This window comes from Gallinula chloropus (assembly GCF_964237585.1).
Source record: "Gallinula chloropus genome assembly, chromosome: 32".
NCBI lineage: Eukaryota > Metazoa > Chordata > Aves > Gruiformes > Rallidae > Gallinula > Gallinula chloropus.
Window position 1 is genome coordinate 1,856,141 of NC_140117.1, and position 13,113 is coordinate 1,869,253.

The 13,113-nt window shown below is 54.0% G+C and overlaps 1 protein-coding gene and 1 long non-coding RNA gene across 2 annotated transcripts in view; one reads left to right on the forward strand and one right to left on the reverse strand.

Annotated features, from left to right (window-relative positions):
* Nucleotides 1–13,113, reverse strand: part of LOC311202781 (class I histocompatibility antigen, F10 alpha chain-like) — a gene marked incomplete at its 5' end in the record, with an annotated part of 270,685 nt that overhangs the window by 36,376 nt on the left and 221,196 nt on the right. The gene's annotated exons all lie outside the window — the stretch shown is intronic.
* On the forward strand, nucleotides 8,598–12,416 carry LOC311202813. Its single transcript, XR_014617939.1, has 3 exons — nucleotides 8,598–8,680; nucleotides 9,315–9,449; nucleotides 11,952–12,416. It is a non-coding gene; the product is annotated as an uncharacterized lncRNA (long non-coding RNA).

Sequence of the window (13,113 nt, forward strand, 5' to 3'; positions counted from 1 at the left end):
TCCAGATCTTGGGAAATAATTTATATCCAGGGGCTTTGGAAGTGCAAAGAGGCTCTCGGAACAGACCACACCAATATGGTTAAAAGCAATCAGTTCACTTTATTCAAGCCGGCTGCTCCTTAAATACATCTGAGGGGTCAGGAGAAGGGGGGGGGGGGGGGGGAAAACATCTGCACCGTATCAGGTTTTTATAACCAAAATGGAATTTCTAAGTACCATGAGATCTCATTACAGGTTCTCATTCCCACGCTTTTCAGCCCCTTGTTAGTGAATTCTTAAGGCTGTTTTTCAAGCGCAAGTAGCTGTGGTCTTGATCAGCTAGCCAGGCTCCCACATGGGACCATTGGGCATCAGTGCTCTGTGGTTCATAGGTTAGGGTGGGTTTGGTGGCCAGTCCCGCAGCCACATTGGGTAATGAGATGGGTTTGCTCTGGGATGCGGTGGTGGCCTTGGAGCTGAGCACATCCCTCCCTGACACCAACCCTGGGCTGTTCCCCAGAAACAGGCTCTGTCCCTCAGCCCTCTCTGGAGGGTTAAGAGGCTGGAGGCATCTGGGTGCTGTGTCAATCGTCTGGATGGTTCCCACAACCGGAGGTGCTGTGGAAAGACCCCGGTGGGCAACCTGTCCCTTTGGTCCCCCAGAGACATTCTTCTGATGTGAGGGACCTATTTGACACTGAAGACATCACCATGGTGATGGGGGCTGGAGAGGGGAACTGGTTCTGCGTGGTCAGGAACAGGCACTTGGACCAGGAGCAGGAGGCGTCCCTGCACATCTCCTGGTGTGACTGTTGCAACCAGCCCGTCAGACGCTGGAGCAGGGTGGGGATTTGCTGCCTTGCTTGGAGCAGCGTTGCTCTAGGCTCTAGGGGTGCAGTGTGGGTGTGTGGGGGCATGGGAGGAGTGTGTACCTTTTGAGCAGTTGTAGGGCATGAGACAACCTGAGTCTCATGTGCTTCAGGGTAGAGTTGATATTTCCAGTGGGAGGACTGTGTCCCCTTGAGGCCAGGTCTCCCAGGACAAGGGCTGGGAGGTGTGGGGCACAGGTCTCTTGGTCCTTTTCCCCACAGACTTGAATGTAAGTCATTCCCTTTTCCTGTGCATCTGTCTGTTTCTCAGCTCCTCTTTTCCATGATGCCCATCCCCGGATGCTGGATTTGGGCATGCTCCTTGTGCTCTTTGTTTGTTTCCTTGGTCTCAGTGCTTATCTCTCGAAGAGAGAGCTCAGGAGACCACAGTGGGAATGGACCCACTCCCCTGACCAAAGGTCCTGGGAACCAGTTCATACAATAATAGAATCATAGAATGGTTTGGACTGGAAGGGACCTTAAAGATCATCAAATTCCAACCCCCCTGCCATGGGCAGGGACACCCTCACTGGACCGGGTTGCTCAAGGCCCCATCCAACCTGCCTATGAACACTTCCAGGGAGTGGGAAGCCACCACTTCCCTGGGCAACCTGTTCCAGTGTCTCCCCGCCCTTATACTGAAGAATTTCTTCCTAATTATGCAATATGATCAGGCTGGGTTTTGGGGTACTGTCCAATATGCAAATGAGAAATTTGGGTTCTGTCCAAGCTATGCAATGAGCCTTTGTGACATGATGTTTGTTTGTTTGTTTGTTTGTTTGTTTGTTTGTTTGTTTGTTTCCAGAGGAACAAGCTGCAGCAACTGGTGAGTATCTCTGAGAGCTACAACACAGTGTGGGGTCCTGTCCTGGGCTGACTGGACTGTGTGCTGTGGGAAATGACAAGTGTTGCAGAGTTGGAGCTCTGCCTCAGTTTGCTCCTTTATGAGTGCTGAAGAGATGAAAACATGTCTCCTCCGATCACATATCACTTTATTATTTGAATTCCAGAGGAACAAACTGCAGCATGGGGTGAGTCTCCTTGAGCTCCATCACGGTGTGGGGTCCCGTCTCAGGTGCTCTGGTCTCGACCCTTTCCCTCTTTGCTGCTTCTCTCTACTCCTGCACCCCTGGGTCTGGGCAAGTCCAAGGTGATGTGCCTGGGAGGGTGGGCAACATGGGGAGACCAGCACAGGGATGGACACTCTCCTGTACTCAACATCCTGTGCACCAGCCATGGGACATGACCAGGCAGGAGGTTTTCAGGGCTTTACCCATTTCCTGATTAAGCAATTTGGGTCTGCTCAAGCTCTACCTGCTCTTCATGAGCAGTTGCAGGATTACAAGGCATCTGATCAAATTGTTGTGTTTTCTCTTTTCAGATTTTTATGCTGAAGATCTGAGTGAGTCTACTTGAGTTTGGGTGTGATGTGGAGTCCTGTTCCAGGTGGTCTGTGTTCAGCCCTTTCCATCCTTGCCAGTCATCTCCATCCCATCATCCCTGGGTCTGGGAAAGTCCAAGGCAATGTGCCTAGGAGGGTTGGCATCTCTGGGAGATCAGCTTGGGGACGTACCCTGTCCCCTGCCCAGATATTTTTGGCACAAGCTATCTGACATGACTAGGCTTACAGGCAGCTGTTCCTGGGGTTTGGGGGGATCCTCTCAAGTGAAAGAAAGATTTGGAGGTCTGCTTCAGCTCTGACTGCTCTATCATAAGTGTGCATGAGTTGAAATGCTCTATGCAGTGAAGTTGGGGAGGTGAGGTGGTAAGGTAAGGTGAGGGGAGGTGAGGTAGGGTGGCGTTTGGATGGGCTGGGGTAGGTTGGGATTGGATGGGATTGAATGCAATGGGAGTCATATGTGATGGGTTGGGATGGGATAGGATGCTGCTGGGAGTGGCATCCAAGAGTGATGAACCCTCCAGGCCATGGGAAGGGGCAGGTGGTGTGCACAAAGGGGCTTGGGCTGGGGCTGTGGGATCCAAGCAGAAATTGGATGCAATGCAATTCCTGGTGATGCAGTGAAATGGGAAATGGGCAAAGGATGGCATGAGACAGGGATGGGGACTGTGAAACCCCTTCTGCCAGTACACCCCCTTATACCCTTCCCAGTCACCTCTGGGGCTAGATCCAACCTCCTTGATGGCCCTGGGTTTGATGTGATGTGCCCTGGTTCTCCATCCCTATTGCCACGTGGAACCCCCATACCCTCACCCAACTCTGGGTAAAGAGTCTGAGACCCCCCTGCACTACTGCTGTTGGGGAAGGGCTGTCCTTGCATGAGGGGGGCGGTGGGGGGCGGGGAGTTGGGTATGGCTGGGGACACATCTTCCCTGCGAATCAGAGGTCACGGAGGTGACAAGACCGTGGCACAGGGCACAGCTGGCATGTCCCAACACTTGAAGCCCCCTCCACAGCCCATCTTGATCCTTTCTCCCCCTCACCCCTTAAGCTCTCAGCTTCTTTTCCATTCCTTCTGCTTATTTTTTGGTTCCTGGACCTGTCAGGCTCCTGCCTTTTACTCCAGAACAGACCAATGTCCTGAGACCCACAAATCCCCAGAGATGGACCCAGTGGCCCTGGCTCAGGGGGAAAATTTCAACAGGGTCTGGTCAGGGTTTCATTGTTGCTTCAGCAACAGTGCTCATACACAAGAACATCATCCCTTTCTGGCATGGGAAACACCCACTGAGAGTGCCAAACCTCCCCCAGTGCTGTTCCCCAGCACAGGCTGCTGGGAGAGGTGCAGCTCCAGGAAAAGCCACCTCCAGCACCTGTCACCCAGGCAGGGATAGGGAGGGGGTTGGTTTCCCTTTGTTATTGTGTCCCTGGGGCCTGCTTGCAGCTTTCTTTACTGACTGTGAACTTTGGTGCCTGCATGAGGAAGTTCCTCTCAGTGCCTGGGGGATGGGGCCTCAAGTCCCGCCCAGAAACAGTCATTCTGAAACTGGGCAGCCGTTGGGTTTCTGAGCAGCCTGGGGCATCCGTCCTGACCTCAAGCATTGGTTTCTTCCACTGTCGAGGTGCTCGTGCAGGGGTTTTGGTGGACTTTGGAGCTTCTTTGGAGGCAGGAGCAGCCCTTCTTTGCCATCTCCTCCCAAGTAGCTGTAACTCCCATCTCTTCCCTTCCGCTCCCTCCTCTTCAGCACAGCTACAGATGTGGCTCCCAGCGAGACCCAGTGGCCTCCTGAGGTATTGGCTGATTCTCCATGTGCTCCAGCTGGGATCAGGTAGGGATACTGCAGGGCTTGTGGGGGCATTTTTCTGCTCTTTTGGCAGATGTGGGGCAGGGAGCTGCCATGGGGTGAGGCGAGCCCAGCCCAGAGCTTAGCCGCACATGGTTTCACTTTCCTTTGGGGTCTTTATGTCCTTGCCCTGACTTCCCCTCCAGTCCTGTCCTGCAGTGCTCCCCTCACTTCTTGCTCTCAACAGGGCTGGCTGGGGTGGAGGATATTTTCTGGACAGGTTCCTGCTCTCAGGAAAGCTCCTTCTTTTTCTAGTCGTCTCACTCCTGTACCAGTTTCTCTGGGTTCTCTGGACCATGGGAGGGCAAAGCAACGCCCACAGCATGGGGCGTGCCCCGCTCAAGCCAAACTTGTCCATTGCCTGCAACTCCCTAAATTAACGTAGGTGCACTCTGTGTGTCTGTGTCCTTCTCCATGGCCAAGCTGACTTCACAGTGGTGGGACCAGGCCATGCTCTCCGTGGCACCGTGGGGCAGGACATTGTGCTGCCGTGTCACTTGTCTCCTGAAATGGACGCTCAGAGCTGGGACATCAGGTGGATCCGGAAACGGGTCTCTGAAACGGTGCACCACTACCGACATGGGGAGGACCTCTCCAGGGAGCAGATGGAGGAATACGTTGGGAGGACAGAGTTGGTCAGAGATGGTCTCTCCAACGGAAGCCTGGACTTGCGAATCTCTGGGCTGAGACCCTCTGATGATGGTCAGTACGTCTGCACCGTGACAGATGGTGCCTCTTATGGAGAAGCTATGGCAGTGTTGGAGGTGTCAGGTTTGTTGCTGGTGTGGTGTTTCCAGGGGGTGGTCGTGGTGTCCCTGGGCTTGTGTGTCCCACCCAGACCTGTGTCCCATTACTTTTATGACTTGGCAAATTGTCTGGAAGTGTTGGGGCTTCTTGAAAAAAGACCTGTCAGTGCAGACACTGCCTTGAGGCACTGAACCTTGGCAGCTCGGTCTTACTCTGCCAGGATGTTTTGGGTGCAGATATGGGATGGTTGGGCACTAATGCTCTGTGGTTCCTGCACAAGTTGGGGTGGGTTTGGTGGCTAGACCTGCATCCTGGGGAGACCTGTAATGGGTCTGCTCTAGGATGCGGTGCTGGCTGACACCAATCCTGACACCCACCTGACCCCAACCCCGGGCTCTTCCCCAGCCACAGGCTCTGGCCCTCAGCTCTCTCTGGAGGGTTACGAGGCCGGAGGCATCCGGGTGCTGTGTCGATCGGCTGGATGGTTCCCGCAACCGGAGGTGCTGTGGAAAGACCCCAACGGGCACCATGTCCCCTCGGTCTCCCAGAGACGTTCCCCTGATGCCAGAGGCCTGTTCGACACCGAAGACGCCATCGTGGTGACGGGAACCAGAGAGGGGAACTGGTCCTGTGTGGTCAGGAACAGCCGCCTGGACCAGGAGCAGGAGGCGTCCCTGTGCATCTCCAGTGAGACGGCTGCAGCCAGCCCCTGCGGCGCTGGAGCAGGGCGGGGGGTGGCTGCCTGGCTGGGAGCAGCTTTGTTCTGGGCTCGGGGTGCAGCGTGGGGGTGTGGGGCACAAGGGGACTCTGTCCCATTGGGGCCAGCGCTCACGGGACAAGGGCTGGGAGGTGTGGGGCGGGGGTCTCTTGGTCCTTCTTCCCACAAACTTGAGTGTAAATTGATCCCTTTCCCTGCGGATCTGTTTGTTTCTCAGCTCCCTTTTTCCATGATGCCCGTCTCTGGATGGCCGCTCTGGGTGTGCTTCTCGTGCTCTCCATTGGGTTCCTTGTCCTCGGAGCTTATCTCTGGATAAGGAAATATACGTTTGCCCCTGAGGAACATGTTGCCTTCATCAAAAAGCTCTTTGGGCAGGGACAGAAGGGTATGAGGAAATAGTGTGGTGTGGGTGGGAGGACAGGGTGCCTGGTTGGTGGGAAGGTCCCAGAGACCCTCTGGAACTGGCACAGGGGACCCCAGCAGGGACTAGACTTTTGGGGTCCTAATGTTGGGGCTGAGCCCCAGAGGGCCTGGGTGGGCTGGTGGGGGATTTGCTGGCAGGGAGCCATTCCCGTGAGCAAGGTGGTCTGGTCCTACTCCCCAAAAAGGAGGAGTTGGGGATCAACCCAAGCTCTGTGTGCTCCTGTGGGATCAGCCCTGGGGTGAGTGTTTGTTCCTTCTGGTCACACATCACTTCTTGGTTTTGCTTTCCAGGGCAACGGGATGCAGCTCTGGGCGAGTGTCCATGAGCTCCAGCATGGCGTGGGGCCCTTTTCCTGGATGTTTTGTGCTCGGCCTTTTCTCTCCTTACTTGTCCTGTACATCCCGGCATCCATGGGGCTGGGAAAGCTCCAGGCCATGTGCCTGGGAGGTTGGGCAGGTCACGGAGACCAGTATTGGGTTGGATTCTCTTCCCTTACCACGGATCCTTGTGCACCAGCCATGAAATGTGACCAGGCTGCAGAGATCCATTCCTGGGCTTTGGGGGCTCTGTTTACTCTCTCATGAGCAGTCACCACATGAAAAGCTGTCCCCTTCCATAAAATATCACTTGTGGGGGGCTTTTTTGCAGATTAGGGGTGTCAGGGGCTTTATCTTCTGGGAACTTCAACATCAACAAAGCCCTTGATAAAATTATTAATTGTTCCCCATAAAGAGGAAGTTTTATTCTTAGCAGATACCGGGGCTGAAAAATCAACCATTCAAAAACTTCCAAAAGGAATAGACAAAGGGAAGAACTGTATGTCAGTAGTAGGAGCAAAAGGAGAACCTTTTAAAGTGCCTATTTTAAAAGATGTAGAGGTAGCATTCAAATAATAGACCCGCACCACCCAACCAGATTCAAACAATACCCTATACCTATGGAGGGCTGGAAAGGATTAAAACCTGTAGTTGACAGACCTTTGGAACAAGGACCTCTAGAGCCATGTATGTCACCTCACAACACGCCCATTCTCCCTGTAAAAAACCCAGATGGGTCATACCAGATGGTGCAGGACTGAAGAGCGGTAAATCAGCCAACAATTACCAAATTCCCTGTGGTGGCAAATCCATATACCTTATTGAGTCATATATCTCCCAAACACACTTGGTATAGTGTCATAGATTTGAAGGATGCTTTTTGGACTTGTCCTCTGGTTGAGGCATCGGTGGGAACCTGGCTGGCTGATCAAGGCCACAGCTACACATCGCCACAGTCCTGCTTGGAAAACAGCCTTGAGGAATCACTGACAAAGGGCTAAAAGCATGGGAACAAGAAACTGTAACAAGGGCTCTGCATACTTAGAAATTCCATTGTGGTGATGGAAACCTGATACGGTGCAGGTGGCCTTTGCCCCCTCTATCCTGGCCCCTCGTTACGTAACCCTCGAAGGTATTTAAACAGCAGCCAGCTTGAATAAAGTGAACTTGTTGCTTTTAACCTTATTGCTGTGCAGTCTTTTCCTAGCGCCTCTTTGCACTTCCAAAGCCCCTGGAGATAAATTATTTCCCAAGATCTGGATTTTGGAGGCAGGAACTCGCAACAGGCATCCAGAGATTATTTTGCTTTTCAATGGGAGGACCCCAATATGGGATGAAAACAACAATTAAGACAGACTGTGTTGCCACAGGGGTTTACAGAGTCACCAAATCTATTTGGACAAACTTTAGAAAAAGTTCTGCAAGATTTCACTATGCCCAGGGAGGTAAAATTATTACAATATGTGGATGATCTATAGCAGGAGAAACTGAAGAGGGGACCCGAAACGCCACCATTAAATTATTAAACTTTTTAGGGGGAAAGGGATTAAAGGTGTCAGTTTGTAGAGCAGGAAGTAAAATACTTAGGACATTGGCTAAGTAAGGGGAAGAAAAAGTTAGATCCTGATAGAGTATCTGGGATTCTATCCTTAAGACCCCCCCAAACTAAGAAGGAGATTAGGCAAGTATTGGGGTTATTAGGATATTGCAGACCGTGGCTTGAAAATTATAGTGAAACGGTAAAATTCCTATATGAGAAATAAACTGGTTATTAGTTAAAGTGGTTTATTGAAGATGATCAAAGATTTGAGGAAATAAAGAAGACATTAATACAAGCACCTGTATTGGACCTCCCAGATCTAGAAAAACCTTTTTATTTATTTGTAAATACATCAAACCAGACAGCAAATGGAGTTCTTACTCAGGACTGGGCAGGCATCAAAAAACCCGTGGGGTATTGTTCTAAATGTCTTGATCCACTAAGCAGGGGATGGCCTGCTGGTCTCCGAGCTTTGGCAGCTACAGCATTATTAATAGAAGAAGTTAGGAAGATCACCTTGAGCTCTCCTGTAAAGGTATATACCCCACACAATGTCAGGGATGTTTCACAACAAAAAGCAGAGGAATGGTTAACAGGCAGCCGGATCCTAAAGTATGAAGCTGTATTAACAGACTCCCCAGATTTAGAATTGAGAGGGGCCTCTGCCCAGAGCCCAGCAGTTGTTGGGAGACCCCTGGAGGAATTGCTGCGTAATTGCTTAGAAGTAATTGAGACCCAGAGTGAAGAGAGGCCAGACTGAAGAGATACCGAGTCGGGAGCTGGAGAAGAGCTGTCTATAGATGGCTCCTCACGAGTGAAAATTGGGGTATGCAGAGGATGCAGGTGTGTTTGGGGGGGTGGGGTGTCTCTGTGTTGGGGGGTCCCCCAGCGCCCCCGCACCCCTCCCCGCAGAAGCGGCGCATCCGGCTGGGGGGGGCAGCCCTGAACATCTTCCTGCTGCAGGCGCTCGTGGAGGTGACCACCCCGGGACCCCCCCGGGCCCCACATACCTCCCAGACACCCACATCATCCGGGCTCAAGGACGGCACAAGGGACAGCGGGGGCATGGGACACCTTCCCCGAGCCCCGGGGGTGCCCACGCTCCCAGGGAGGGTTTTACCCTTGTCCCATCTGTTTCACCCCCGAGCCCCCAGGGTGTCAGAGCCGGGAGGGGGCAGCCACGGGGCACCAGACGCCTGGGTCCCCCTGGGACAGGCAGGTCTGGGGGTCTCGGGGTGCCCCGGGGGAAGCGGCCGGGAGCGGGGCCGGGAGGGGAAAAACTGGGACTTGGGGGGCCCAGGGATGACCCCAGGTGGGGGATACGGCGAAGTGGGGCCGTGGGGGGGTCTGGAGCATGAGGAGGGGCGAGGGGACTGAGCACGCCCTGGTTCCTGGGCCGAGGGTACGGCAGCGGAGGGAGCTGTGCCCGCCCCTTCCCCGCGCTGCTTTTGGCGCTTCTAATTGTGTCATCCAGCAGAGACAGGATCTGCCCGGCACCCGGTGACGTCAGACCCGTCTCGGGCTGCCATTGGCGGCCGGGTGGCGTCGCAGCCAATCGCGGGGCGGGGCTGGCAGCGAGTTCTGTCCGGGAGCGAGGCTCGTTCGGCGTGCGGTGAGTGCGGGCGGGACCCGGAGCCCTTTCCCTGGGCGCTGGAACCCCCTTGGACCCCCTTTCCTGACACCGGGCACCGGGACCCCTCCTGACCCTCCTCCACCCCGGAGAACCAGGACCACCCCGGGCTGCCCTTCTCTGGGCACTGGGAACCCCCCCGGGGGAAGGGAGCCCCCAGTCCCTCCCGCGGGACACAGGGAGTCCCCTCGGAACTCTCCCCCCACCCCCGGCCTGGCTTTGCCTTCTCCCCCCTCCAACCCCCACCCTCCAGGTCTGCTTCTCCCTGGGACACCCCTCGACCTCCCGGGACCCCCCTCATTGACACTGGGGACCCCTCGGTCTTCCCTTCCGGGAAGCAGGACCCCCTCCTGGACACACCTCGGTGCCTCAACATCCCCCCACCAGTCCCATCCCCCCCGCACTGTGGGTCCCCGCACCCCCCACCCCTCCCCGTGCCCCGTGTCCCCACAGAGCTCCACTCCCTGCGCCACTTCCACATCGGGGTGTCAGAGCCCAGCCCGGGGGTGCCCAAGTTTGTGTCACTGGGAATGTGGATGGGAACCTTCTCACTGTGACAGCAGGAAGGGGAGGATGGTGCCCCGGGCAGAGGGGATGGCGGCCAACCTGGACCAGCAGCACTGGGACAGGAATACCCCAATGGGACAGAACAGTCAGCAGATGAACTGTGTGGTCCTGGCCACAGTGCAGGAGTGCTACAACCAGAACAGGGGTGACTGTGGGCTGGGCTGGGGCTCTGTGGGGTGGGAGAGCTCCCACCACCCCCAGAAGACCCTTCCCTGCCCCATGATAGTGTCCCAGCCTGTGCTGATCCTGCCCTGCTCAGTGCCACTGTCAGCAGGTTCTCAGTGTGAGGGGGTTTCTTGTCCCAGAGCTGGTGAGGCCCCCCCAACCCAGCACATTACACATACACTGCCCCCCCGCCACGTGCCCAGCACCCCATTCCAGGCCTGACTACCACGTCCCATCCCTCACCATCCCAAGTGAAGGAAAGACCAAGGCGATGTGCCTGGGAGGGTGGACAGCTTGGAGAGACCAGACAGGGATGAACCCTCTCCTCTGCCCAAGGGCACTGGGCATGACCCAAGGGACATGACATGGTGGTAGGGACATAGTTCTAAGTTTTGAGGATGTTTTCCCGTTTCCCAAATAAGCAGTTTTAAGTATGCATGAGCTCTGTCTGCTCATGCCATTTCAGAGCTAATGGAGACTCACCCAGTGCTGCAGCTTGTTTCTCTGCAAAACAAAGCCATATTTGATCAGCTGGAGAGGTATTTATGTGATAACCGCTCATGAAGATCAGGCAGAGCTAGTGCAGACCCCATCTGGCTTATAAGGGAACTAAGAAAATTCCCTAAACCCATGGGATTGGCTCCCAGCCATCCTGGTCATATTCAGTGACTGGTGCCAAAGGTCTCTAGGCAGCAGAGAGGGTCCAGCCCCATTCTGGTCTCTCCGAGCAGAATGCCCTCAGGCAATAACTGCTCAGGAAGAGCCTACAGGACTAAGGCAGACATTAAACTACTACTTTGAAGTAGGGGGACAACAGAACAGCCACCTTGGACTTTCCATAGGGCTGACTTTAGGCTGTTCAGAAAATTGCTTGATAAGATTCCATGGGAGGCAGCTCTTGAGGGCAAAGGAGCCCAAGAGGATTGGATGCTCCTCACGAAGGAAATCTTGGTGGCATAAAAACAGCCTGTCTCAGACTGTCAGAAGAGGAGTCAGTGAGGAAAGAAGCCAGCTTGGCTGAGTAGGTAGATCTGGGAGGATTCTAGGAAAAAGTGGGAAATCTATGAGCTGTGGAAGAAGGGGAAGGTGTCTTGGCATGACTATGGGAATGTAGTGAGATCATGTAGACAGTCAGAAGGGCTAAAGCCCAAGTGGCCAGTTCTGTGAAACATAGTAAAAAATCCTTCTATAGATAATCAAGAGTAAAAGGAGAATCTGCAGCCCTTAGTGGATGCAGGGGGAACATAAGTGACAAGGGATGAGGGCAAGGCTGAGGTACTCAACTCTTTCTTTACCTTGGTCTTTAATGGTAAAGTAGGATGTTCCCTGGGCATTCATCCTCAGGAACTGGCTGACAGGGACGGAGAGCAGAACAAAGCTCCCATGAAATGATTAGTGACCTCCTTGGCCAGTTAGGGGCCAGATGGGATCCTCCTGAGAATACTGAGAGAGCTGGCAGATGTGCTAGCCAAACCCCTTTCCATGATCTACCAGCAATCCTGGCAGACTGGGGAAGTTCCACTCGACTGGATGCTGGCAGATGTGACACCCATAGACAAGAAGGGTCAGAAGGAGGATCCAGGGAACTCCAGGCCTGTCAGCCTGACCTCAGTCCCAGGGAAGATCATGGAGAGGGTTATCTTGGGCATTATCATGCAGCACACACGTGATGGCCAGGGGATCAGGGCCAGTCAACATGGGTTTACAAAAGGTAGATCCTGTCAAATTGACCTGATCACCTTCTGTGACAAGGTGACCCACTTGGACCTAAGGACAAGGGGAAGGCTGTGGATGTGTCTACCTGGACTTCAGTAAAGCCTTTTACCGCGACGAGAGGGAAGATGCTGCCAATCAATGTGATCGATAAAGCACTTCAACTCCCTTGCGAGCACACCCTTCCTGTGATACCATTCCTACCACATGTTGTACCTGTCATATTCTAATTGGCTCTTAACTAAAAGTTACATTTACATACTCCACCCATCTTGTAGCCTGTGAATCATGTCTTCTTCTCAGTCCCAGGAACACTGACTCCTTATCACACCTCCTGCTCCCACACCTTGTGCCCGTGCTGTGTGACACACAAGAATACGCTGACCAATCGTTGACCCTTCTGTTCTCACCAAGAGGCCGTGGGGCCTGGCCTCACTCAGCTGCACAGGCGACCGCTTGGACAGCTGCTCCATAGGCTCATGGCCTTGCTGCTCAAGCCGTTCTGCAACAGTCCTGTATGAACTGTTCCCACCCCATCCCCATCCTGCCCCAACAAAACACACCCAGTTCCACTGCAACACCAACCCCCACAGCAGCAGCAGCCACCAGAACAATCAATATTGCTAACTACCACTTTCCAAGGGCCTCAGCTTGGGAAATTCTTTCTCCTCTCAGGAGTTTCCTCTTCTGTTGTCCCTAGAGCTGCCCTGTTACAAAAAGGCTTTTGTGCATATACCCCAACCCCTAAAACAAGCCACAAGCCTTCACTGTCTGTACTGAGTGCCCAGCCTGGAAGGGCAGTATGGAAAGACAGCTCAGCCCTACTCTGAACAGGACTGTGTGGCACAGAAGGATTTGGACAGAGCAGGGGAATCAGGAGCAGGAGCCCAAAACAAAGACAAGGAGGGGCCTGAATTGTGAGTGGTCCTTCCTGTAAACCCCTTCCCCATGTTCACCCTGCTGGGAGCTGCCCCCAGGCTCCTGCTCCAAGTACTGCTCCAAGCCCACTGCAAATCCCCTTCAGCAGCAGCCAGGAATCAGGACAAAGCCCACCAGGACTGCCACGGACATGTTCAGCTGAAAAAGTTTATTGAGGACCATCCTGGGCAGAGTAAAAACCAGATGCTGACAGAGCAGGGACATCAGGGGACATGGGGTGGTGACAGAGTTCAGGGCTCCCCAAAACCAAAACAAGGGAAGA